Source organism: Pan troglodytes, chromosome 1 (assembly GCF_028858775.2).
Source record: "Pan troglodytes isolate AG18354 chromosome 1, NHGRI_mPanTro3-v2.0_pri, whole genome shotgun sequence".
Lineage (NCBI taxonomy): Eukaryota > Metazoa > Chordata > Mammalia > Primates > Hominidae > Pan > Pan troglodytes.
Genome location: NC_072398.2, coordinates 186,915,612 through 186,937,628, shown reverse-complemented (window position 1 = coordinate 186,937,628; position 22,017 = coordinate 186,915,612). Strand labels below are relative to the sequence as shown.

General features: G+C 47.9%; 1 protein-coding gene and 2 long non-coding RNA genes across 7 annotated transcripts in view; 1 reads left to right on the top strand and 2 right to left on the bottom strand.

Annotated features, from left to right (window-relative positions):
• Nucleotides 1-681, bottom strand: part of SLC6A9 (solute carrier family 6 member 9) — a 34,366-nt gene extending 33,685 nt beyond the window's left edge. For 2 of the 4 annotated variants that reach the window (XM_016960959.4, XM_016961002.4), the window contains exon 1: nucleotides 525-681. The gene's annotated coding sequence lies outside the window, so the exon portion shown is untranslated. Of the gene's footprint in view, nucleotides 1-309; nucleotides 376-524 lie in introns of those variants that run through there. The other 2 variants (XM_063781521.1, XM_016960968.4) reach the window with 2 other exon arrangements.
• Nucleotides 682-1,760: 1,079 nt separating this feature from the next.
• On the bottom strand, nucleotides 1,761-5,158 carry LOC107976715 (uncharacterized). Its single transcript, XR_001720878.4, has 4 exons — nucleotides 5,107-5,158; nucleotides 4,479-4,649; nucleotides 2,864-3,393; nucleotides 1,761-1,946 (listed from the first exon to the last, which is right to left on the bottom strand). It is a non-coding gene; the product is annotated as an uncharacterized LOC107976715 (long non-coding RNA).
• Nucleotides 5,159-13,142: 7,984 nt separating this feature from the next.
• Nucleotides 13,143-22,017, top strand: part of LOC107976716 (uncharacterized) — a 32,455-nt gene continuing 23,580 nt past the window's right edge. The window contains exons 1-4 of one of the 2 annotated variants that reach the window (XR_010149058.1): nucleotides 13,143-13,227; nucleotides 15,254-15,329; nucleotides 17,543-17,671; nucleotides 20,475-20,675. This is a non-coding gene — a long non-coding RNA (uncharacterized LOC107976716). Of the gene's footprint in view, nucleotides 13,228-15,253; nucleotides 15,330-17,542; nucleotides 17,672-20,135; nucleotides 20,676-22,017 lie in introns of both variants that reach the window. The other variant, XR_001720882.1, reaches the window with a different exon arrangement.

The following is a 22,017-nucleotide window of genomic DNA, read 5'->3' as shown; positions in this document are numbered from 1 at the left end:
AGGGGCCAGATAGGCAGCCAGGCTGGCGGGCGCTGAGAGGCGATGGAGCGAGCGGGAGCCCGCACGCTGGGTGCAGGCACGGCCGACTATCGACCCCTGCAGGCCCCCAGAGCGCAGAACCACTGGCTCCTCGGACGGACAGTGCCACGCTCTGGCTCCGGCGCTACCCGCACAGCCTGCGCCCGCCGCCCCCGATCGAACTGGCGTCTGGCGCCCCCCCCTACCCCACGCTGGAGCTCCCCCCACTTCCCTCTCCCTCCCGCTTCAGCTCCTTGGTGACAGCGGTGACACCCAGACGCGCGCACCTACCCCGACCTTTGCGGCGAGACAGACATCCCGGTGCGTGCACCCACACTCTTACCCACAGATGCCCGCATACATGCGCGATCACACACACACACACACACACACACACGCACACGCTGGTCCTGGGGCTCAGCCCCGCGGAGCCGCCGAACACTCAGACCGACGGCAGGACAGACGGAGGCGCGGGCCCCAGCGTCCCCTTCCCCCAGCCCCCTTACCATGCTGCAGCCCCCGGCCCAGGCGTGCTGGGTCCGCACCGCGGTGCGCCCAGGTGGCTTTCTTAAAGGGAAAGTTGCATCAGCCTCCCGAGGCTCTGTGCCGCGCCGAGTTCGCCCGCCCCGCCGCGCCGCTCGCAGCTCTTCCACAGCCTGTTGTGTTTTGGTTTCGGGGAGGCGGGGGCTAAGAGTTTGGTGAAAGTTTGAGGAGTGGAGAAGGCTTGGGAGATCTAGCCAAGTCCCTCCCCTACCCGAACGGCTCCCCTGGCCGTCCTCCCCTCTCCATCCCATCCCCTCCTCCCGTGCCGACTTCTCAGGCTCCTCCTCCCAGGGAATAAAATTACAAGTCTCTCCAGCTTTCAGATGATTGATCCCCACGAACCCCTGGGAGTGAGCGCCACAAAGGAGTCCCCTTCTCCGCCCCTGCCTCGCTGCCCTCCAGCTGGGGCCCTTGAACAAGCAGATGTGGGTCCCTTCGGGCTAGGCTGGAATGAAGCCAGAAGGCCTGGGGCACTATGGGGGGCTGAGGCTGGAGTTAGCCCTCCAGGCCCCTGGCCTTCTGCGCCTGCGTTTCCCCTAGAGAGAAGTCAGAGCAAATTCCATTCCCTTTGGAGCAGAGCCGCTAGAGACTGTGGGCATTGCTGGGTAAGGCCTAGGTCCTACTCCTTGGAACTGGAGGGCTCGGGGTAGCCCTTTCTCAAATTTCCCTCCTGGACCACCGGCTTGGTCAGCTCTACTTTTGAGGTGGTGTTACAGGGGCTGCAGACACCAACCTGGGATCCCTCCTCCTTCCATGGTGAGACAGACCTGGGTTACAATCTCAGCTAAAAAAGAGTCTTTGCCAAAAGGAGCATGGTGAGCCTCGGTTTCCTCCTCTGTGAAACAGAGAGAAGGGGCTAAGGAAATGCATGTGTGTGTATATAAAGCCCATTGCTCCAGGCTGCCTCTGGGGAGTGGTGGCTGGCATTTGGAATGAGCCTCCCACATTTGCATACCTTGTGAGAGCCACCACCTTTCATGGAGAGTGGCCAGTTAGTTCTGTCAGAGGAACTGGTTTTTGCCCCAACCTGAGTAGGGCATCTGCTCAGGGAAGGGGCCCAGCCCACAGAGGCAATTTCTACTTTGGACCCTGAGTCCTCACCATTTTCTGGCCAGGAAACAGTTTAATTTTTTTCCTTGGGACAGTCAGCCTCCAAGAAGCGAGTGCACACATGCCAAACTCACGTGAAACCAATTGTTGAGTGAGATTCCAGTTTATTAATTTATCAGAGGCACTGAACAAGATAACAGGCATCAAGCCCAGGCATTCCCTGAAATGCGAGCTCTCTCAGGCCACACGCGGTCCATTCCACAAACCTTCCTCAGAGCCAAAGTACAAAGACAGCTCTCTGTTGTCTCCTATTCACATTGGACTCCTGATCAGATCTGGGAAGACACCTTAGTCTTATCAGCGAGATTATTTTCACTTTTACTTTGTCCCCAAACCTAGTAGGTATAGCATGTTTGGGATTTTTAGTCTCCTACAAGCCAAGTGCAGGTGTTTCTTGTGTGAGTTGTGTGCACACACACCTGGATCTAGGCAACCTGTTGTGTCTGTGCCCCCAGACACCTGAGCCCCGGTTGTGTATTTGTGTAGGTACATCTGTGGAAGACTGATTGTGTGCACTGCAGCAGGTCTGTGTAGTTATGTGTGTGCTCAACTCCTGGGACTGGGCAGATGGGGTCCAAGCCCTCTATATCTCTCCTGCCAGGACGTAACTTCCTCCATAAGTTGTTTTTAGGATCTTCCTCCTTGCCTCCTCACTGGGGCTCATCAAAAGGGATACCACCCCAGGAAAGGCAGATGGAGGATGTCGAAGAGGCCCCCAAGTAGAGGAAGGCGGACAAGGAAGAGTATGAAGGGGAAAAGGCCTCCCTCCTTCTCCCTTCCAGCAGTAGGCTGGGGTGGGGACAGGCCTAGAAGAGGGCACTGAGCGCTAAGAACACTCAGTGAAGATTCTGAGAGTTTTCATGGCTCAGGGAATCCATATGAAGGGAGGCAGGTGTAGGGTGCTGCAAGCCAGACTTCCAGGATGCCCTCAGGCCTAGGGGCTTGGGGCCTGGGCAGTTAGAAGAGAGGAGGATGGGTGCTCAGGGGCCAGCCCTCTGAGGCTCCGTCAGAAAGAGGAAAGCTTGGGGACTAACCTGGGGACAGGGACGTGGGGTGAAGAGAAAATTTTCCTTGGAGTGTTTAGGGAGATTGGGGATGTTGGCCAGAGGGCTTTATTAGACTAACACTGGCATAGCTCAAAGTCTATTTGTATACATAGAAACAGATTCATGGATATGTGTGTTTTACCCACCTTGACCCAGAAAGAGCTTCAGGAAACCACACAGTGAGCTGTGTCCTGAGGAGACACTTGTGAGAAAGATTCTGGTTTGAAAAGCCGTCTTCCTGAGACAGGGACTAGAGAGGCTGTTTTTTTCCAATCAGAATGAGGCCCAAAGGAGGCAGGTTTGGGCCCAGCCCGGGTGGGAGCTAGGATAGCCTCCGTCCCTGGCTGTGAGCCCCTGGCTCTGAGCAGCTGGCCTGCAGGGTGGGAAGGGCATGGCCAGCCTGGGCCACTGTGGGGCGGGCAGGGGGATCAGGACTGAGGACAGACTGGGGCAGGGGAGGGGATAGGGGGACGGATGGGGTCAGACATTTTGACGGGCCTGCTTCTTCCTGGGGCAGGGCAGCAGTTGGGCTGGGGCCCACCCACCACCCACTGCAGGCTGAAATGTGGCTCAGGAGCCTCCAGTTACTGCAGCCAGTGGAGCTATTTCCTGGGAGGGCTGCATCCAGCGTCAGAGCCCCCAAGGCTGGCTGGTTTCCTCGAGTGGTGTCAGCAGCCTGCAAGATCAAGGCCTCTGTTTTGAGATGCACATAGTCAGCTTAGGTGTGTGTCTAGTAGGAATATGAATAATGCCAGACTTGGGCCACTTCTGGTGGTCACTGCAGGAGCTGGCAGCACTGGGCACCTTGATGGAGGGGTGCTGGGGGCCTGCTGAGAAGGTGGGGGAGGGTGGACATTGCCTGTAGTTGAAGCCAGGCCTGGCCAGGGGTCTCCACCTCCTTAGAACCCCAGCCTCAGTAGCCAGGAAGCATTACTGGGAGGTGCCTGCCTGGGCTCTGCTCTCAGATTCTTCCTTTCTTGAACCTGGAGCCCAGTGGTCAGTGCCTGGCACCTCCACTGCCCTGTCCCAATGCAGAGGAGCAGGTTAGATTGGTTTCAGATCTGAGAGCTGTCTCTGGGGCCCCAGGTACCCCTTAGGCCATCCTGTTGTGGTTTCTCTACCCCTGTAACCCCGCCACCCCAGCCCTGCCACCCCAGCCTTGGGGCAGCATAAGCCAATCATGGGGTTCAGAACAGGGGTTCCGGGCTGGACCTCAGTGGCTCCAGGTAAAATCAGGCATATAGACAGGAAGTATTGACTTTGGCGTTGTCCAAGGGGCAGCCCCAATCTCCAGAGCTTTCAACACCCAGACTCCTCAATCGCTTTGAGCTCCCAAAGTCCTGAATTCCCAATGTCAAGGGTGCCAGAGCACCCAACACTGTAGAGGACCCAAAACCCAGAGCCCCCAGTGCCAAATTCCAGGGGGCCTGGGGTACCCAACATCCAGACCACCCCATGTTCATAACATTCCATTTTCAGAGTGCCAGTGTTCCAATTCACTGCACCTGGAGGGAGGGAGTGGGGTCCCTGCATAACCAGGGTCCCTACATAACCGAGGTCCCTTCAGTGACCTATTATCTGAGGAGTGGCCATGACTGAAGTTGGGGCTGGGGTGGTGCTGGCAGTTGTAGTTCTTCCTCGATGCTCCCATCCTGGGTCTGGAGAGGTCGAGCAGGCTTGCAGGTGGGATGGCATTTCCTCTGGCCTCAGCCCAGCCTGGTCACAGGCCCTGTGGCACTGAATGTCCATTTATTCACTCACCAAATATTAGTGCGCATCTGCAATGTGCTGGGAATTGAGTTCCTTTCTGGGAGTACAACCGTGAGAGAGAAGGGGTTCCTGTTCTCCCAGATGGGACAGGTGACATTGTGCCTGTGCTGGTATGTCCGTGTGGTTCAGCCGTCTGTGGCCCACGTGTAGCTGTGGGCATGGCTATGAGAATGAATGGCTGTGAGTGTGATGGTGTTGGCGTGAGGCTGTGCCCGCAGCCCACATCAGCAAGTTAATGTGTGTGACTATTATGGTGGGTCTGGCTGTGTCTGTCTGTCTGGCCATCCTAATAATCTCTCTTTGCCGCACTGCTATTTCAAGGATTGGAAGTAAGGCCCCCCTTCCCCTCAGACCCAAGGTACTGAGGGTCAGGCCTCACTGTAGGGGGGAACGGGCTGGTTCCTGAGCTAGAGACTGACCCCAGAGCTGCCCTGCTGCAGGGCTAAAGATTTCTCCTACTGCTCCTGCCCCTGCTGGACCCAGAGCCTCTTTGGATTGGGAAGACAGGAAGAGGGGTGGCTATAAGCCGAGCAGTCGACACCAAAAATAGCCATCTGCCCTGGGGAGGATCCTCTGGCACCACTCCCTCCTCCAGTCCAGCCCAACCCGGCCCACTGACCTGGAGCCTCGGTAGGGCTCCTGTCTGACTCCACTTCCCCAACTCTTATCTGAGTAACCCTCTCAGACTCAAAGGAGGGACACAGCAATGATGTCACTACAAATTATGGCATCATAAAGAGCTCCGGCAGCATCACAAGGAGTGACCCCAGACCGCGGGCGGGGCTCCATCTGCTGGCAGCTCCCCAGCAGGGATGGCAGGGCTGGATAAGCCCTGCGCGGGGCCCTGCCTTATCTGTCCCCCACACATATGTGATAAGCCTCTTACCATGGGCTGGCCCAGGGAGCAGGTGGGGAGCAGGCCGGAAGAGGGGAAAGGCCAGCTGGGGCTGGCTGAACTCCAGGGAAGAAAGCCAGGGTCAGGGAGTCCTGGCAGAACCCCAGCAAGGGGAGATGCAGGGTCACTGTTGGGGGCAGTGTGGAGCTGTGGTTAGGGCCATGGATTCTGAAGCCGGGCTGCCTGCATTTGTATTCCAGGTCTCCACTTAATGGCTATGTAAGCAGACCTCAGCTTCCTCAATATTCCTCACCAGGAATACTATTAATATTAGCAGTGACTATCAACCACGGTATTGTTGTGGGGATTAAAGGATTTAATGTGTGTGAAATCGGCATAGAAGAGGGCCTGGCTCACAGAGAGCCCTCATCCATCCTCCTTCCTAGATCTGATCTTCCCTGGGAGCTGCCCACCATACCCAACAGCACACTTGTGTGGCCGGGGCCTAGGTGGGGTTCCCAAAAGCTGCCCAGCCCCACACACATCCCACACCTACCCTGTCTGTAATCACCCTGAAACTCCCCAGGAATCCTGGCCTTTTCAGCATATTTTCTTCCAGCAATCTCCCCAGACACATTGTGGCCCTGGTGCCCTCTGGTGACAAAAGCCATACATGGCAGTTACAGCTGCATCCCCAGCACACATTGGGCCAGACAAGGTGCTGCCCCTTGTCCGATTATTTTGTGTCATCACATCAAGTTTTCAAAGTAGGAATTATTTGCGTTTTCTAGAATGAGAGCTCAGGCAGGTTAAGTAATTTGCTGCAGGTTATAGAACTAATAAGTGGTAGAACGTGAACTTGGATTCAGGTTGGCCTGTGTCCAAAACGTGAACTTGAATTCAGGTTGGCCTGTGTCCAAAAGCTATTATTTCACCCCATGCACAATATACTAGGGGAGATGTGCTGGCATGGCCACGGGGCCCAGTAGATGTTTTACATTATGAGCCATTCTCCTAGTTTGAGTATATCTATAGTTGAGTGTATGGCCATTGAGATTCTCCATCTGTGAATATAGAGCAGTGTGACCTGGTTTTGAGCACAATAAAGTTGGGTGTTGGCTTTTTTGTGGCTTTGGTGTGGCTGTATGATTGGATTGTGTGAGTGCAACCATGGCTGGGCTTGTTGTGAGAGATTAGCCGTGGTGTGTGGGGCTGGCCTGACTCTGTGTGTGTGTGTGTGTGTGTGTGTGTGTGTGTGTGTCGGTATGACTGTGTTGTGGAGGGGTGTATAGCCAGTGGGACTGTGTGGGGAAAGGTGACGAAGGGCCCTGAGTTCCCAGCGCCACTTGCCTTTTTGGTCCCAGGCCTGCATCTGCTCACCATGACTGCATGATGGATGGCTTCACATGCCAAACACACTCCCAGGGGCCTACTCGGGTTCTCCTTCCCCCAACCCCCCTTTTATTTTTCGAGGAAGTAAAGCAAATAGTACCACAGATGGAGTTGGTCTTCCTTTTTTCCATGGGATATTTGTGAAAGCATTTTACATGCCTTTGAGTGATATCTAAAAAGAAGTGTCATTTTTAAAAAGTCAATGTGACTATTCTAATTAATTTGAACATCAGTTCTCAGGGTGTTGATTGCAGATCCCTGGGAATCTTTAAGACTCTTACAGGGAATACACAAGGCAAAAGCTATTTTCCTAACAATACTAAATTGTTATTTGCCACTTTCAATTTATCGATATTTGCACATGATGTAAGAGCAATGGTGGGTGAAACTGTTGGCACCTAAGCGTGAATCAAGGCATGGCACCCAACTGTACCAGTAATCTTTGTATTCTTCTCCACCATGGTGCATGACTAGTAACAATAGTAGGGAAAAAAGGGCCAGTTTTGCCTTATTTATTTATTTATTTTTATTTTTGGGATGGAGTCTCACTTCATCACCCAGGCTTGAGTGCAGTGACACGATCTAAGCTCACTGCAACCTCCACTTCCCGGGTTCATGTGATTCTCCTGCCTCAGCCTCCCAAGTAGCTGAGATTACAGGGGCACACCACCACGCCTGGCTAATTTTTGTATTTTTAGTAGAGACAGGATTTCACTGTGTTGGCCAGGCTGGTCTTGAACTCCTGACCTCAAGTGATCCACCCACCTGGAACTCCCAAAGTGCTGGGATTACAGGAGTGAGCTACCATGCCCAGCCTCAATTTTGCTTTAAAAGTCCTTGGTGAAGCAGTACAATTATTATTATTATTATTATTATTTTAAGGGCATCTGTTTTTTGTTTGTTCATTTTATACTTTAAGTTCTAGGGTACATGTGCACAACGTGCAGGTTTGTTACATAGGTATACATGTACCATGTTTGTTTGCTGCACCCATTAACTCGTCATTTACACTGAGTATTTCTTCTAATGCAATCCCTCCTCCAGTTTCCCACCCCACGACAGGCCCCGGTGTGTGATGTTCCCCCACCTGTGTCCAGTGTTCTCATTGTTCAGTTCCCACCTATGAGTGAGAACATGCAGTGTTTGGTTTTCTGTCCTTGTGAAGCAGTAAAATTATTGTTTTGTGGTTTCATGTATCAGTAGTTATTTTATTTTTATTATGGATTGGTATTTCATCATACAGATAGATAATTTGCTTAAATATTTACATGTTGATGGACATTTAGGCTGTTTTCCGTTTCTTGGTATTATGAATAAAATCGGTATGCACATTCATGTGCAGATCTCTGTGTGGACGCATATTGTCGTCTCTCTTGAATTAATACTTTGGAGTGGGATTGTTGGAGCATATGACAGGTGCTTTTATAAGAAATTTCCAGTTTCCCAAAGTGGCTGTACTATTTTGCATTCTGATCAGCAATTTTGAGACTTCTAGTTGCTCTACATTCTCACCAACATTTGGCATTATCAACCTTTTAAACTTTAGCAATGGTAATAAGTGTACTGTGGCATCTTATTGTGGTTTTAATATGCAATTTCCTGATGATTAATGATTTGAGCATCTTTTCATGGACTTTTTGCCATTCATATATCTTCCCTAGTGAAGTATTCATTCAAATCTTTTGACTGTTTTTTTTTTTTTAATTCTTTTTGAGACAGGGTCTCACTCTGTCCTTCAGGATGGAGTGCAGTGGCATGAGGCTCACTGCAGCCTTGACCTCCTGGTTTCAAGCCATCCTCCCACCTTAGCCTCCTGAGTAGTTGGGACTACAGGCCTACACCACCATGCCTGGCTAATTTGTTTATTTTTTATAGAGACAAGGTCTCACTATGTTATCCAGGCAGGTCTTGAACTCCTGGGCTCAAGCGATCCTCCCACCTCCCAAAGTGCTGGGATTGTAGCCATGAATCACCACGACTGGCCTTTTTGACCATTTTAAAAATGAGTTTGCATTATTGTCACTGAGTTGTAAGAGAACAAATATTTTCACAGTCTGTTTCTTATCTTTTCATTTTCTTAACAGTGCCTTTCAAAGAATAGAAGTTTTTCATTTTGATAAAAATCAATTATTTTTTCTTTTATAGTTTGTACATTTTGAGTCCTATCTAAGAAAATATTTACCCAACTCAGGGCCCTCAAAGATTCCCCCTATGTTTTTGTCTAGAAGTTTTATAACTGTAGCTATTACTTTAGTTCTATGATCCATTTTGCTTTATTAAATTGTGCAAAGGAAGGAGTTGAGCTTTGTTTGTCTTTGTGTCTGTTTTGATTATGGATTTCCAATTGTTCCAGCACTATTTGTTGAAAATACTGTCCTTTTTCTATTGAATTAACTTGCGATCTTTGTCAACAGTCAATGGATCATGAAGATGGAGGTGGTGGCTTATGCCTGTTAATCCCCCACGCTATGAGAGGCTGAGGCGGGAGGATCACTTGGGGCCAGTAGTTTGAGACCAGCCTGGGCAACATGGCAAGACTCCATCTCTACAAAAAAATGCAAAAAGAAATCAGTGGACCATATATGTACACATCTATTTTGGATTCATGCCTGTAAGATACTGAGCATCGACCAGGCGCGGTGGCTCACACCTGTAATCCCAGCACTTTGGGAGGCTGAGATGGGTGGATCACCTGAGCTCGGGAGTTCGAGACCAGCCTGACCAACATGGAGAAACCCCATCTCTACTAAAAATACAAAATTAGCTGGGCATGGTGGCGCATGCCTGTAATCCCAGCTACTCGGGAGGCTGAGGCAGGAGAATCGCTTGAACCTGGGAGGCAGAAATTGCAGTGAGCTGAGATTGAGCCATTGCACTCCAACCTGGACAACAAGAGTGAAACTCCGTCTCAAAAAAAATAAAATAAATAAAAGATACTGAGCATCTTTTGATCTATATGTCTTTATGCCAATACTACACTGTACTGATTATTTTATATTGTCTAAAAGAAGCAGTAACATTGTTAACTTTATTGTCGTAACCCTTGAATATATGTCTTGTGTGACACATATTTTGTGTGACAAAATGGGAAGTATGCTTATCTCAAGGAAAAGCACTTACGCAATTGAATTGTGAACTGAATGCATCAAACACCAGTTTTACTTAAAAGAACAAATGACAAACTATAGTTATCAGACTTGGGTCTTTGGCATACTTTTTCTCAAAAGTGAATCAAGTGAGCCTATCAATTCAAGGAAAAAAAAATTAGTGTTTGTTGCCAGTGAAAAAATTAGCGTTTTCAAGTGAAAATTAGGATTTGAAAAACTTTTATCTACTTACAGTGAGTTTGAAAGCTTTCAATTCTGATGAGACCAGTGATAGCATTAATGAGTGTGCTCTTTAAAAAATATTGTATAATGAAATGTGTCAACATTTGGGAGATCTGCATAACTCAGTGAACCAATATTTTCCAAATGACCAATACATGATGTTACAAAATCATGCATGAGTAAAAGATCTATTCAAAGTGCAAGGCAGACCAGTGGAGTGTAACGTTAACAGAATATGAAACGTCCACGTAGTAACTAACTTTTAAGAAACTACCACCTCGAGTTTTGGTATGGAGGAAAGAAGAATTTACTGAAAAGGCTATTAAAATACTTCTCTCTTTCCCAACTACATACATTATGAAGCTTAGTTTTCATCACATATTTTAACCAAAACAACCCATTGCAACAGATTGAATGCAGAAGCAGCTGAGAATCTAGCTGTCTTCTACAAGCCGGACAGTAAAGAGATTTGCAAAAGTGTAAAACGATGCCACTGTTCTCACTAACATTTTTGTTTCAGAAAATATACAGCTCTCTGGCTGGGCGTAGTGTCTCACGCCTGTAATCCCAGCACTTTGGGAGGTAGAGACGGGTGGATCACCTGAGATCAGGAGTTCTAGACCAGCCTGGCCAACATGGTGAAACCCCGTCTCTACTAAAAATGCAAAAATTAGCCAGGCATGGTGGCGGGCACCTGTCATCCCAGCTACTCAGGAGGCTGAGACAGGAGAATCGCTTGAACCCAGGAGGTGGAAGTTGCAGTGAGCCGAGATCGTGCCATTGCACTCCAGCCTGGGTGACAAGAGCAAAACTGGGTCTCAAAAAAAAGAAAATATACAGCTGTCTTTATAGATATATTTTCAGTTAAAATATAACAAAAATATTGTTATTTTGAATTAATATATGTTTTAACTTTCAGTTTTAATTTTGAACACATTGACGATCATGAGATAAAACCACTTAAAAACTCTTTAGGTTCTTAATTTTTTAATTAAGAACCCAATTTTTTAAATTAAGAACCTCAATTTTTTGAGACTCTGTCTCAAAAAAAAAAAACCTGAAATTTTTTGCCCTAAACCTTTGTTCATATTAATGTACTATTAAAGAATAAGTTTATTTTACCGCTACATTATAGTGCATATGAGCTACTGATTTTTAGCATGTTCCCAGCATGGTTGGCAGCATCTCTCTCCCTCGTGGAAGGTGCGTGTTGTCACCTTCTGCCCACACGGCCCCTGGTTTTCTCCCTCGATGGGGGAGAAAAATGGATCCCTTCGTAGTTACTGCCTCCAGGACGTGTGACACCAGCTGGCCCGCCATGGGTTTGAAGCAATTTCTGGTGATCTTGCTTAATTCTCTCTCTTCCATTTCCAAGCACGCTATTTATTTATTTATTTATTTAGAGATGGTCTCGCTCTATCACCCAGGCTGGAGTGCAGTGGTGTGATCACAGCTCACTGCTGCCTCGACCACCCAGACTCAAGTGATCCTCCCACCTCAGCCTCCTGAGTAGCATGTGCCACCATGACTGGCAGGTGCTAAAAACGAACTGTTTTTTGTTTTATTTTGGAGAGACAGGGGTCTCACTGTGTTGCCCAGGCTGGTCTCGAACTCCTAGACTCAAGTGATCCACCCACCTTGGCCTCCCAAAGTACTGGGATTATAGGTGTGAGCCACTGTGCCTGGTCCTCTAAGCACATTTGTAAAAATGCTATTATTTTTGCACACTTTCTGTGTTAAGAACTTTACATTCATTTTCTCATTTAATCCTCACAATGACCCTGTGAGCTAGATACTGTTATTATTCCCATTTTATAGATAAGAAAACCCAACCTCAGAGAGATTAGGGGAAACCTGTGGGAATGTAACCGATTTTAAATCCTCTTTAATGTATAGATAAAAATTAAAGGTGAGCTTAAATCCCTTTAAATTTATACATTTAAAAATTTGTTCATCTAAAGTTTAGTACTTTAACAATTGTTCTTAGTAACAAATTACCACTAAAGGGTTAGTAACAAATTACCACACCAGCACAGATCCCCCACACTTAAAACTGAGCCCCAGCTGAGCCCTCACATTGGGCCCTTACCCTTGAGTCCCCTGAGGCCCCGTGCTGTGTTCAGGGCATGTGTGCCCCAAACGTGAACTCTGACACTGGTGTCTTGCCTGATTTTTTTCCAGAACCTTAATACTGAGTCTTCATACCCATTTTCCTCACTGGAACCTCCCTGAGCCCTTACTTGAGGCAACATGTGTGAGCTCTTCACCTGTCTACATGTCTGACCTGCTGGTCAGCCCTGACACCAGAACCCCACGCTTGAGTCACTTAACTAGCAGCAGAGTCAGACTCTGAGACCATCCCTTTAGAGGGAGCAGCAGAGGAAATGGGAGCTGGAGGGGAAGGGAGTGGTGGAGATGGGGTTGTGAGCTGGGAGAAGCAGGCATGGGGGAGAACTCTGGGCTGTCAGCCCCTAGCTATGGTCGGGAATGTTCCCAGGCAGCACTGACCTTTCACCCCCACCCGCCTCGGTGCGATGATTGGCTGTCTCTGCCATCCCCGCTTCCGGGACCAGAAGCCACCTCTGGAGCAACTGGGGCATCCCCGTGGCAACCATGCCAGGCCAGCTTGGGAGAGGTGTGGGGCTCCTTCACAGCCTTTTATTGCCCCAAAACAGGTTGACTCTCTCGTCCTGGTAACCCTCAGGGCCCTGCAGATCACAGTGTCCAGAAAGGAGGGGCCGTTGCTCCTAGCAGGTCTCTTGATTCAAGAAAAAGCGTTTCTCTGGTCTCAGCCAGATCCTTCCTGGGCTGATCTGTTGGGAAACCCAAGCTCTCTGTCCTTGGGCCCCTAGCCCCTACCAACACCCTCCTAGCGCATTCTAGCAGGAGAGCGAGAGGGAGTGGAGACAGTCTGAACTCTTCCCTCTGCCCACCTGGGTGTGGGCTTGGTGAGATACTGAGGGTGGGGCGTCCACCTGAGTCCGTGGAGGGAGGAGCGACTACGGTGTGGTGGGGGCGAGGCCACTCAGGGCTTTGTGACCTAGACAGAGGCTTTATGTGGGTGATTAGCTGTCACGTTGGGTCTAAGCTCCTTACCCTCAGAACCTAGCTTTCCTGCCTGCCCCCAGGGCTAATCCAGAGGTGGGGGAGGGGCTAAAGACAGTGGGCTCTGCCAGGGGCCTTGGTAGGTGCCAGTGACCCATTCTGTGTAACCAGCTGTGGCCTGTTCTCTGTGTATTTCTGCTTTTGTGGGTTTCTCTGGCTCTTCCTGCCTTTGAATATGTGCACCTGGGTTTCCTTCTATCCCTCTCTCCATGTATGCCTTCTGTGCTGTGAACAGCTCTGTGACCCTGACTCTGGGAAGCTGTGGTTGTTGGCAGAAGGCAGGGACACCACTGGGTAATGGGTCACACAAGTCTCAATGACCGGACTGTGGTTGACAGAAAGTCTTGGGGACACAGATTTGTAGCTGGCGTGGGGTTTTCGATAACACAGGGTCCAGGTGGCAATGTACTGGGGGTGACTCAGGGTTTGAGGGACATGGGGTTATTTGTAGTTGACACACAGATTAGGTGAGCCTGAACTGTGGCAAATGCAGAGTCATCTGGGTGACTCAGTGACAGCAATTCGAAAAGAACCGGAAGGCAGCAGAACAGTAGCAGTGGCTCTCCACCCACCCTGGAATGTGTGGCTGTGTCTGGAGGCATTTTTGCTTGTAACACCTGAAGACAGGGGTGCCAACAGCATCTAGGGGGGCAGAGGTCAGGGATGCTGTTCACTATCCCGCAATGCACTGGAAACTCCCCAACAAGAAAGAACCATCTGGCCTAATGAACTGTGGACTCTGAAGCCAACTACCTAGGGTGAAATCTCAGCTCTTGCACTCTGCAGCCATGGGCAAATTTCCTCATCTCTAACATGGGGTACCTGGGTAATACCCATCTAAGGTTGTTGGGAATACTGAGCCGATACTTGTAAAGTGTTCAAAATGCCAGTGCTGTTTATTGGTTCAGAGCTGGAGAAAACAAGAGTAGACCCAGATGGAGGGACACATCCAGGTTTTCCTTTCTCATTTCGGCTTCTACTTCAGACAGGCTTTTTCCATTGCCAAAGGCCACTTCAGTCTGATGTCATGTCAGTTTAATGGTATCAGAGGAAAAGAGAGCAGTGTTTCCCTGTTTCGGTGGAGCACTGCACTTATAAATCCTGAAGAATGGCTCTGCCTTGGCTGAGCTTGGCCATGATCACCCGTAGTTTCTCGAGGTGCCATGATTGAGATCGGAGCCACCTGCCTGGAGGAAGGACAGGCTGTTTTCCACAGGGGCGGGATGTTCTTACCAGAAGGACAGAAGGCAGTTGAGTGACCAGGATGACAGATGCTGCCATGCAAGGGTTGTGGGTGCACCTGGGTTGGCACCGTGTCTGATCCAGGAGGATTACAGGTGACCTCGTGCTGTGGGACTGCCCTGGGAGCTAATCTACCAATCCCTCAGAAACGTTCAACTTTCTTGACACTTCCTCCTCCGCCTGAAACCCTCTTCCCTAGCACTTTGGACAGCACACTCTGCTGATTCTCCTCTTCCTCCTCTGGCAGCACCTTCTGTCTCCTTTGCTGACTTCTCTTCTGCCAAGCCTGGAAATGTTGGAGTGTTCAAAACTCAATTCCAGACTCTCTTCTCCTTTTTCTTTGAACCTTCTTAGGTGGCTCATCATGACATCATGTTGGGGGCTTGACATCATCATGATGGGACTATTTACACCCTGGAATTTGGAAACATTGCACATCAATGTCTTATTTTTCTTGAAGAGGCAATAGTTAAACAGTTGCCAGCACCCACTGCCCAACACCATTGTCACAAAAACTTTGTTTTATCCAGGCCTGGTCTTACCCACAACACTATTTCACTCAAATGCTTTCTCAACATACTTTCACACACAACCCAGTGTTATCCCCAAACTATTTGACCCCAGTTTAGCCCTGAGCCCATTTTCATCCAGAATGTGTCCCTCCCACAGTCATTTGCATCCAATGTTCTCTAGACACCACAATCAGCAACACAGAATCACACATAACTAAGCTGCACATAACTCAATGTTGTCACTAGGTAGTGTGTCAGATCTGTGCCCTCCAGACCCTCCTAACACAATCATTGTCACCCAGTCTTGGTGTATGTAGACGTTTTCTTAATATTTCTTAATATTCTATTTAGGATGAGCTTATCATGGAACATAAGAAAAATAAAACAGATGTCAGCCTGTGTATGAAGAATTCATCCACAAGATTTGGTAAAGGATAATAATAATAATAATAATAATAGTAGTAGTAGCTATCATACATTCATTGGGTACTTACTAGTACCAGGCCAGTTCTAAGCACTTTTTTTTTTTTTGAGACAGAGTCTCATTATTCTGTCCCCCAGGCTGGAGTGTTGTGGGGGCAATCACGGCTCACTGCAGCCTTGACCTCCTGGACTCAAGTGATTCTCCTGCCTCAGCCTTGCAAGTAGCTGGGACTACAGGTGCATGCCACTACGCCTGGCTAATTTTTAAAAATTTTATTTGTAGAGACGGGGTCTGCTGGAGTTGCCTAGGCTAGTCGTGAACTCCTGGGCTCAAGCAGTCCTCTTCCTTGGCCTCCCAAAGTACTGCAATTACAGGCATGGTCTGCCACGCCCAACCTAAGCACTACACACACACACACACACACACACACACACACTCATCTAATCTTCACAACAATCCTATGAAGTAGATACTATATGTTCTTCATTTTAACAGCTCAGGAAATGGATGTGCAGAGGTTAAGTAACTGGTTCAAGTCCATGTGGCTAGTAAATAGCAAATCTAGAATCTGATCTGAGGCAGTCTGGCTTAAAAATATGCATTCTTAGCTGGGTACAGTGGCTCACGCCTGTAATCCCAGCACATTGGGAGGCCGAGAGGCAGCTGCATCACTTGAGGTCAGGAGTTCAAGACCAGCCTGGGCAATATGGTGAAACCTGGTCTCTACTAAAAATACAAAAATTAGCTAGGTGTGATGGTGTGCACCTGTAATCCCAGCTACTCAGGAGGCTGAGGCAGGAGAATCGCTTGAACCAGGGAGGCGGAGGCTGCAGTGAGCCGAGCGAGATCGTGCCACTGCACTCCAGCCTAGACAACAGAGCAAGACTCAGTCTCAAAAAAAAAAAAAAAAAAAAAAGCATTCTCTGTACTAGGCTACAGACATGTCCTTGAAAGTATTTATGCTTACTTTTGTTGTTGTTGCCTCCTGTGATTAGAAAATATTATGTTTAGATATGCTTGTTTTTATTTTAAAATGTACAAGAAGAAGTAATGTTGTATTAGTCAGTAAGCCTTGGTCATAGAAATGTTTTCTTTGCAAAGGGTTGCCCATTTTTGTTTTCCTAAGATGGAGCAATTGTACTCATAGCATTGAGCCACCCATTCCTCTGAGTGGGCTAATGAGAGGTTGGTCGTGAATTTTGATCTGATGACTTTGAGGAGAGAGAACCGTAAGCACTGGTCCTGGGGTAAAGGGTGGTGTGGTAGGGAGGGAGGAGGAGGACAGATGGTGGGAACCAGAAGAACCAGGTCCAGACAGGCTCCAGCCTGGTCATGAGATGGGGCTGCCATGGTTGATAAATGCTTGAGGTTTGGTTGATGATCTGAGGCCCAGTTCAACTCTTGGCTTCCCCTGGAGCATTGCTGGGGACCCGGCATAGTGACATCAACATCACTAGTAGCCCATCTGTCATCAGTCACATCCATCTTGAGGGAAAGAATGCTTAGATCGTGAGAGCATCCTGCCCTGGGACCAAGGATTTGAGAATAAGGGCACGAGTCGGGGTGCTACTTCCTTCCTTGTTTATATCACCTATTTCCTTCTTAGGTGCCTGGTATAAGGAATAATTAGATAGAAACACATGGGTAGCTTAGATAGGGAAGAGGAAGAATCCCTTAGGAGTCTACAGACGCCATACTGCAACACATTGGCATTAGAAGTAGGATTGTAGTGTCCTCTAGTGGACACTTTGTGAATTTACATAGTATTATTTACTGGATGTGGCCAATAAAGGTGGGCTGAATCCAAAAAAGGGAAGACTGGCATCCAGAGTGTTTGGAGAGTGGGCCCATAAGAGAACATTGTGTGTGTATGTGTGTGTGTGTGTGTGTGTGTGTGTGCACGTGCGCGCACGTATGTGTTGGGGGCTGTGTAGCTTCTCCTAACTTCACCATGCAGAAGTCAAGGAAACGGTTACAGAGGCAAAATGTGGGAGTAGCTAATGGCAATGGCCCAGAGAGATGAAAAGATGTGAGAAAACCAAAGCTTGGAGGTAGGAACTTTCCGATTCTTTTGGAGTAGACTAAGGTGACTTAAGTAGGAAAAGAACGCATAGCCAGTAACTCTCCCAACAGAACTGGATTCGTGCCTGGGGTGATTCAGGATGTCCAGTTAAGCTGGGAAATACTGATTCCACTGATCCCCTTCATTCACTCAGAGCAGACCGAAGACCGTGAGACTTCCTCCCCACAGTGAGCTAAAAGGACACTTTTGTCAGAGTGGGGAAATAAAAGGGCTTTATGGGAAGGAAGATAAGAACAGATGAGTCAGAGGTTTCTGCTTAATGGTGAGTATTTTTGTCTTAAAATGTGTGTTTTTCTTCTTTGGAGAAGGTACTGCACTCTTTTTGTGTTTTGAGCTGGAGACTTTCTTTGATATGACTGGGTTTTAAGCTAGTTGGTTACAAATGAATATTTGGGGCTTTAGAAAATATTCTTTATGTTTGGATGGGTTCTCCTAAGTACATAAATAAATTGTCTTATTATTAACCTAAGTTTCTCATGGTGAAATTTTCTGTGTGTTTGACTGGCCACAGTGTAATTTGCTTAATTTTTGAACACAGTAAGATTTATCTACAAATTAGAGGTGTTGCAAAGTTGATTTATTTTGATAATGATTAGTTTTCTTTGTTTTTATGTGTGTACACAGTGCATTGGGTTTAATAAGCTTTTTATTGGAGTAAATCATTTGTGCAGAAAAATGCATTAATCATAAGCATATAGCTTAATGCGTCACCACAACTTGAACACATTTGTGTAAACATAACTGTCTTAGTCTGCTGGGGCTGCTATAGCAAAATGCCACAGACTGGGTGGCTTAAACAACAGACATTTATTTCTCACAATTCTGGAGGCTGGGAAGTCCAAGATCAAGGTGCTGGCGGGGTTGGGTTCTGGTGAGGGCTCTCTTCCTGGCTTGTAGATGACTGCCTTCTCACTGTGTCTTCACAGTGTAGAGAGAGCATGAGCAAGCTCTCTGGTCTCTTCTTATAAGGGCACTAATCCCATCATGAGGACCCTACCCTCATCACCGCATCTAAACCTAATTTCTTCCCAACGACCCCGTCTCCTAATCCCATCACATTTGGGATTAGGGACTCAGTGCATGAATTTGGGGGGCACACAACATTTAGTTCATAATAATAACCATCCAGTAAAGATGCCTCTCTTGTGCTACCTCCCAATCCCAGCCCTCTGCCCTCCCCAAGGTGACCACTAGCTTAACTTCTAACCACATAGAGTTTTGCCTGTTTTTGAATTTCATATAGTTAGAATTATACAGTATATATTCTTTTCTTTTTGAGAGAAGGTCTCACTCTGTCACCCAGGCTGGAGTGCAGTAGCACGATCTCAGTTCACTGCAACCTCTGCTTCCCAGGGTCAAGCAATCCTCTGAGCTCAGCCTCCTGAATAGCTGGGACTACAGGCATGTGCCACCATGCCTGGCTAATTTTTGTATTGTTTGTAGGGATGGGGTTTCACCAGGTGGTCCAGGCTGGTCTTTAACTCCTGGACTCAGAAAATCCACCCACCTTGGCCTCCCAAAGGGTTGGAATTACCAGCGTGAGCCACCGCGCCTGGCCTATGTATTGTTTTCAATCTATAAGGTTTATCTGTGCTGTTATGTATAGTAGCATGTTCATTTCCATTGTGGTATACTATTCCATTGCATGAATATATAATAATTTATCCATTTTAGCTTTTCAGTTTCAAATAATGTGTATCTTTTGGAGTAGACTAAGGTGACTTAAGTAGGAAAAGAATGCATAGCCAGTAACTCTCCCAACAGAATTGGATTCATGCCTGGGGTGATTCAGGATGTCCGGTTAAGTTGAGAAATACTGTACATCTTGGAGTACAGTTATTGTCTCCTGGCATATGCATATCTTCACCTTTAGTAGATAGCATCGCATGGTTTTATAAAGTGGTTTTACCAATTTATGCTGCCACCAGCAATGTGTGAGTTCAGCAATGATAAAAGTTATTTACACCACAGAAATTGGCAACTTTTACAAATCAGAGTTTCTTTCTTAACCAGTTGTAAAATAATTACCAGCACACCACTGCCAATGAGGTAGGAGGCAGGACTTGGACTCCGGACCAGATTGAGACTAGCTGAAAGGGGAAGAGGCAAAAGCACCTCTCCAAAAGACATGCCGACCAGTGCCATGTCAGTTTACTATTGCCATGGCAACAACTGGATACCACCCCTTTCTATGGCAATGACCCAACAACTGGGAAGTTACCACCCTTGTTCTAGAAATTTTTGCATAATCCACCCCTAATTTGCATGTACTTAAAAGTGGGCATAAATATGACTGCCGAGCTGCCCTGAGCTGCTACTCTCTACACACTGCCTATGGGGTAGCCCTGCTGTGCAGCAGCAGTCACAGATCCCTAACACTACACTGCCTCCTCAATAAAGCTGTTTTCTTGGCTGGCCACAGTGGCTCACACCTATAATCCCACCACTTTGGGAAGCCAAGGTGGGCAGATCACTTGAGGTCAGGAGTTTGAGACCAGCCTGGCTAACATGGTGAAACTCTGTCTCTACTAAAAATACAAAAATTAGCCAGGCGTGGTGGTGTGCACCTGTAATCCCAGCTACTCAGCAGGCTGAGGCATGAGGATTGCTTGAACCTGGGAGGCGGAGGTTGCAGTGAGCTGAGATCGCACCATTACACCCCAGCCTGGGCGACAGAGCAAGACTCCGTCTTAAAAAAAAACAAACCTGTTTTCTTCTACCACCAGCTCACTCTTCAATTATTTCCCGAGCAAAACCAAGAATCTTCTTGGGCTAAGCCCCAATTTGGGGTTCACCTGCCTTGCAGCAACATGGCACCAAACATGGGGCAGAAGAGAGAAAACGACAGCATGAGAGACGGAGAAAGAAATGGCAGTTGGCAAGGTGGTAATGAGAGACAGCAGTTGGCAAGACAGTGAGAGACAGCAAGAGATGGCAAGTGACAGTTATTGTTAAGATGACAAATGGAGAGATGGCAAGAAATAGAGAAGCAGTCAGTGATGGAGGCTGCAAGAGTTGTAACACTAACCAAAGGCTCTTTTTAGAATCATCATTTTCCCTGGCAGGTGGTACAGCCAAGCAGACAGGCAAGTGGCCATACTGCTGCTGCCTCATGTAGGATCCGGCAGGCTGGTGGGTTATCAGTCCTCACGTGGGACCCTCCCACCATGGCAGCTGAGCACATCCAAGCTGGGGGATCCTGAAGAGACCTTCACCTGGGTGCCACGTGGAAGATTGGCCAGCACCATTTTGACTCCTGTGGATGGGTGAGTGTTTTGCCCACCCCCACCCCAATAACATCAGGTAAGCTCAGGAATTAAAGCCTTTGGCTAAGAGGTCAGTTAAAAGTCCCTCATCATTTGGATACCCTTAAACACTTCCTTGTCCTTGTCACCCTTTTCCCTGATTGTTTCCCCTCTGACTCCATTGTATTGCTCCACCAGTCATTTTATTTTCAGTCCTAAGATGTATGTTTTGTTGGCAGTCTTTGTTTTCATTTTGATTTTCTGTTGACTATATTTGGGGAATGATTTAAGGCAGGACACTTGGCCATGCAAGGCCTCCTGTTGTGTTGTTCTGTGACCTCCAACTTGGCCTGAGGTTTGCTGTTGGCCAACCCCCTGGTGCCCTGGGGTTTTCAGCATTTGGTGAGGGGACCCTTGTTGGCTGAAACTCAGGTACTCCAGGTTTTTCAGCATTGGTATTGCTGAAAATGCTCTGGGGTTTTCGGCATTGACATTCCCTCTTTCATTGAGTGGATAGAGGCTTTCCCCACAGGAACAGAAAAAGGCATTAGAAGTGTCCAAATTCTTACTTAAAGAGATCATTGCAAGGTTTGGGTTACCTAGAAGTCTGCTCAGTGATAACAGAACCTCCTTCACAGCTAAAGTGACCCAGCAGGCTTCCTGAGCCTTAGGCATTACCTGTCATCTTCACTCTTGGAGACCTCAGTCCTCAGGTAAGGTAGAAAAAGCTATTTCTCCCCTAGGGGAATCTTGGTCTTGCCTCTTTCTGCTCTGAAGTTAGAAGTTATTATTTTCCTAATAGCCAGTTGCAGACCTCTTCCTGTGTGCTGTCTTACAACTGCATAACTGTCTTGCTTAAGCCCTCTTGGTTGAAGGGGACTGGGAGTTCCCAGGCCCCTGATGGACAGCCACCAACAGCAGTAGAAAAGTGGCCACCTGAATGTTGTTTTTGGTGTCTCTCCTACTGGGTAGGTTCTCTGGCAGTCAGGGCCCCTGAGGTCTCCCCTTGGGCAATGCTATTTACCCCTGCCCTTCCTCCCTTCCACTGTCACCATTTGTTTAGTCTCTCTCTGCCTAACCCTCACTCTCTGTGGAATTTAGGCCAACATTCTGTTTCCCATTTGCAGCTTATAATCCACTTTTATAACACCTTGCTGTCTATATTTACACCTTCTTTGTAGAAAGTGGGAATTTAAAAGGGAAAAGTAACTAGGCATTTGCTAAGCTTAGGTCACTAAAACCCCCATAGAGAGCCTTACTAGACATGGGGCAGCAGAGAGCATCCTGAAGGACTTGACGTGAGGGTGTCTTTTAGGCAATTGGAGTAAATTCAAATTAGACAAATTGAAAAAGAAAAAATTTA